We start from the raw sequence: 5444 nt of genomic DNA on the forward strand, positions 1-5444 counted from the left end.
TGAATTTGCATGTTTGCACACGCAAATCACAGGTTTGGACGGAAACAAGCGCTGCATTTGGCTTTCATTGCTGCAGTGTGTGCAGACGGTCCAGCCAAGCTTGTTGAAACTTCCGCAAAGCCTTGTTCACCAACAGGCTGTCGTTCTCCATCCCCAGGTCTGTGTAATTTTAAATGTTAAAAAGTTATTAAAAAAAAAATGTAAGCTCTGAACACAGTTAAGTATTGCATTCTTGCAATTCCCTGAGCTCTTCATTTAATAGCAGTTTGACAGCTGCGGACAAAGCAAAACCAATTCCATTTGGATCATACTGCCAGCCTTAACCAATGACTGCAAGCAAAAGCTTCTGTACATCTATGGTGAAGGGAGTTGTGTCTTGAATTAGAGAAACATTTAAATTAAACCTTTTAATAACATGTATGTATCATGGTAAGGGTTGACACATAATCACTGTCTATAAAGTTTCTTATAAGTATTGATGGAAATGTGTACATCAACACAACTTTGGTTAAGCTTAATAACTTTGTGCAATGAAAAAGTGTAAAAATGTAAAAGTCTAAACCATGTTGACATTAGGGGTGAAACGGTACATGAATTTGTAAAATTGAACCGAAACGGTACGGGCGTCACGGTTCGGTGCGTGAATTTACACGGAGAATACGCGGTATAAAAATAAATAAAACTTGCGTGCAAATTATCTAATGTAATGCGGAACTACTGTTAGATACGCGGGTTCTTTAGGGACACCTAATCTGTAGCCCCGCCTTAGCTCTGATTGGCGCGCCGTCTATGTATCTGAGCTCCGCCTATGTATGCAGTTTTAGTGAGTCAGAGATCGCAGCACTAAGGACGAGTATGGCGAGTGGCGGGGACCCACAAGAGTTAGAGGACCCGTCGACCTCTTTAAGATCGCACGTTTGGGAAAACTTTGGTTTCCCAGTCAGTTCCAGTAGTACAGGCGAGAGACTGGTGGATAAGACTGCTGTTTTAGATTAGTGTTACGTTTCCAGCGTCGCGGCACCAAATCGTGTGAAAAATGGCCGGGAGACGTCGTGATAACGTTGCATTAATCAGGTAATTTAGTTCGTCTTTGCAGAGAACAGAGATGCTGTATTTTGTTTACAAGTTACAGATGGAGTCTGGAGATGATGTGGGGTACTTATTGTTTACATCTTACTTTACACACTTCAGGCTGTTGCAGCTAGCTCAGGGGAGAGACTGTATGACACCAGGTGGTACAGCCTGAGACATGTGCAATTAAAAAAATTGCCCTCTGCATTTTTGATTTGCTTTTCCCCTCCATTGTACCGAACCGTGATGCCTGAACCGAGGTATGAACCGAACCGTGACTTCTGTGTATCGTTCCACCCCTAGTTGACATATAAGCATTCACACTTCACACTTTAATTCACACAAACGGGTTATTTCAGACTGTGGGAGTAAACCAGAGCATCCAGAGGAAACCAACCAGATTTTTAAATGTAAAATATGTTTCTTCCAAACATCCATAAATATAGTGCGCGTCATTACTCAGCAACAGCCACCTGGCATGATCGTGTGGCCAGTAGTTAGAAGGCTCTGATGACAGACAGATGCTGGCAAACACAAGGACAGACTACTGCTTCACCAAGGAGTTGTCAGCCGACGTGACCTCATGTAAACCCTATGATCCGATGCTCAACTGACACGGCGCTGGGTTTGTTCTCTCATGTAACTTGTCAAACACATCCTTAAAAAACGCCCTCTGTGAACCCCACTGTCTGACATGCTGATGAACCCTGAGCTTTGCGAGTTAGGGAACCTGCATAAAGAGCGAGCGTAAGGAACCAATTAAACCTGAGCCTGGCCCAGACTTTCCTTTGCACGCTTCTGTAAAGGATATCAGCTTGGCAGCTTGCAGCAGGCTACCCTGAGCTGCCACAGACTTAAAGATATCCTAAACTTTCGTAGCTGTGATCCTTGCAACCAAGGTTCACAGCCTGGGATTTCCTGTGTTGAGGAATAAGGGTGAGTGGGGATAAAGGGCTTTTGTTTCTAGGACCTTTTGCAACTGCGTTTTAATCAAAATTCAAAAGTCAAATCAAAAAGTCACTACTGCATGTTTCTGGAAAAACCTGATTTTCTAAAAGTGTGTCCATGCTCAAACACCGAGTTGTCTTTACGGTCATTCTTCCCAAACAAATAAAGGGGCAAGAATTTAAGGACACTTCAAGAAGAAAACACAACAGTGGGCACAAATGCTGAAACCCCTCAGTTACCGAGTAGACTAGTTCCTAAGTGCTTTGCCTCTCACTCCAGAAAACCAACTAATAATGAACCTCCAATTATCTTGTTCTTTCTAGACAAAGTGTTCTAGGACTGTGGAGACTTCACAGTGGCAGGGCTGCTTTCTGTCACGGCCACAGATGCAGATAGAGGAGAGACAAATGAAAATCTATTTCTCACAGCATCGCGCTTTTCTCCCATTAAAATGTTCCAAAAGAAAAATAGATGACAAAAGTTGCCATGGCAACAAAAGTGTGGCCTCCAGCAGGTGTTTTCAGCTCATGCCGACCAGAGGATGGCGAGGAAGTCAATCTGCTCAGTGAGTCAAGGCATACAGCCCATCTAAAAATCCACGGAGCACAGCAACGAAACAAACAGGCAGCCACTACATTCATTCACATCTAACAACTGAGAAGACTGGTTTACAACATCAATAGATCAAAAGGAGAATCAATGTTGCTCTTAATAAACTACCCTAAAACACCAAAATGACAATCCAAGGAGCAATATATGCAACACACTGTTGTTGGTGGTGTGTTTCTTTTTGAAAAGCTCATGTGGTCATCGTGGCTCTAACACGATTTTATAATTTATGGCAGCTTAACACGTACATGCACACTTTTACTCCTTACCAAAGAGTGTGCTTGTATATCTGAGGGAGAATCTAGAAAGAGTTTAACAGAATTCATCAGCTCCATTTACTTTTTATAATCCCCACTCGATTGTGAGCAACAGCAATTTATTATGCAAGCAACGTACATATGAGATTGTTTCTTTTTTTCTCGTGTCCTTCCTACATGCATATTATGAGACTTTATTGCGCCCGCCATAGTCCAACTGACCCTTGTGATTCCTGACAAGCCACACCTGCTCCTCTGAACAGGACTTGATGAATCTTCACATATCCAACGATCAGCGCAAACGTAACAATCACAGACTCCCTGATTGGGCGATGGGACAAAATGTTCCTGTTGGCCACCGTCATGGCGATGTATGCGACAACTCTGCTTCTACAGACTGCAACACAGCACTGAAAGACAAAGCTTTAAAACAGAACATATACCCATATGATGGCTGCTGAAAGTCACAGTGGAGCACAGCATAATCGTGTTATGCTGTGAAGGATTATTAGTGAATGAAGTGCCATACTTCCAGTTCTTTTGCAACTACTGATGGCTTTACAAATTGTGCTTTTAGAGGTTCATTATTTGTCAGGTTTGACACCATGAATGCTGATGAGGCAGACATACAAAGGCACTTATTTTGATGATTCAAATGGGCCAGTGATGGACTCAGCTTAACACTGACTCCAGATGTATCCTTTCACCAAACTGAGGACAACCTGCCAACAGAACTGGTGGGTTACAATAAGAAATTCCTATCTATGTGCGCTCACGCCATCAACGCTAGCATCTCATTGAGATCACTACACGTGCTTACTTGCTTCTTAAATAGACATAACCCTCAGGTCAGCATATGGTCACTCAGCCAGCTTGGCACAGCCAGACTCCATTGTTGCTGGACAGGATGTGGGTCAGGGAGCTAAGCCACGCACAGCCTTGTAGTAAAACTGTCCTCTTTATCTTTTCCTTCACTCTGTTATGTAATGCCGCTGTGTGTATGTGTACAGTAGGTGAGGGAGAGCCGACAGGATTTCTGCTGACTTTGCGGGCCCCCGTATGTGCTTTCCTAGTGTTTGTGTCAGCTGAGGCATCTCGGCGGCATAGAGGGGCTCTACTGCTGATGAAGTGACAGAGAAAATCAGTAGAGTGGGTCAGGAGGGGTAATAAACACCAGCTAATACGTTAGCCTCTCTTTCTGTCTATAACCAGCAATAACTACAGCGACAACATACATCCATAAATAATCTAACAAATCTAAAAACAGTTCAGGTAAAAAGTGTAAACGTGGAGGGTTAATAAAGAGAGCCTTTATTCTAAATCTATTCTAGAGTGCGGTCAGCAGATAAAAGTGAATTGAATCGAGTGACCCTGTGTGACATATGCTGAGAATTCAAATGCTGGTATATCTGAGCTATATCCAACCAGACAACCTGTGGTTAAACTGGGTTATAATTTATATGGCTATACACAATGTGTCTACAGGCACAATGTAAATCATTTCAATATTTAAAATGTGAGTAATATGTACCAACCTGCTGGACACAAGTGTCAACAAACTAGGATGAAGTAGTTAAAATAAATAGATGAACTAAATATTATCCCACAAAATTACCTGAGTAATTAAACTACAGCTCTTAGTGACAATCCAAACATGTAGAAGGTAAGGCTACATAAAGCCTGAGTTATAAAGAACATTCTGCATGACAACTGTAAAACATTCCACAGAAATGTGTAGACCTTACAAAATAAATTCACTAAACTCACAACTGTTAACAAACCACACACTGAAATAAGCACGAGTTGATCCATTAGTGCTTTTGAAGTCATTATTGTTGCAATTTGGTGGCCCTTCTCACTTTAATACACACATTAAATAAGGCTATACCAATCCAAACATCTGTCATTGTGTGATGAAAAGAGGCGTCATGCTGAAAACACGAATGCAACATCTGTATAACACTATCATCGCCATACCATGCATGTCATACCACGCACGTCATAACACAGATAGTGCTTCCACGGCACTGTGCAATTCTGCAAGATCTTTTCTCTCTCTGCGTGCTCCGCCAAACTGGCGACAACTGCAGGGAGTGTGAAGCACACATGGCAAAGCTGGAGCAGTCAACACGCAACACCTAGCTGTCAAACCCGGCTGGGGGCTCAGTGTCTCCCCCTGGCATTTGTTCACGGAAAGTACACCACGTCAGAGGCCTATCCCCGCTCGCCTTTAACCAAAGAGACAGTCAACAAAATGGTGGAACCGATAGAAGTCACGTGACTTCTTTGTGTTTTCGGGTGCAATTTCAAGTGAAACAAACGGACACAACACGGCTTACGAATACAATATCAAACCGCTGCAACCTTTTAACAACACCAGTTGTAGTACGGGCCCGTAATATTCAGTATTCATCGAGATCCGTCGTGTGCACGAAAGAGCAGATATGGCGGCCATTTTGCACAAGCTTGCGCAGGCAACATAGTGGCGACCCTCGATATGAAAACACGGCCAAAGCGATCCAACACCAGTAGGGCAGCAATAAAAAAAAAAAAACATAC

General features: G+C 42.8%; 1 protein-coding gene across 2 annotated transcripts in view; it reads right to left on the reverse strand.

Annotated features, from left to right (window-relative positions):
- The window catches only part of LOC116039987 (enhancer of polycomb homolog 1-like), a 38792-nt gene that overhangs the window by 26381 nt on the left and 6967 nt on the right, over positions 1 to 5444 (reverse strand). The gene's annotated exons all lie outside the window — the stretch shown is intronic.

This window comes from Sander lucioperca, chromosome 23, assembly GCF_008315115.2.
Source record: "Sander lucioperca isolate FBNREF2018 chromosome 23, SLUC_FBN_1.2, whole genome shotgun sequence".
NCBI classification, from domain to species: domain Eukaryota; kingdom Metazoa; phylum Chordata; class Actinopteri; order Perciformes; family Percidae; genus Sander; species Sander lucioperca.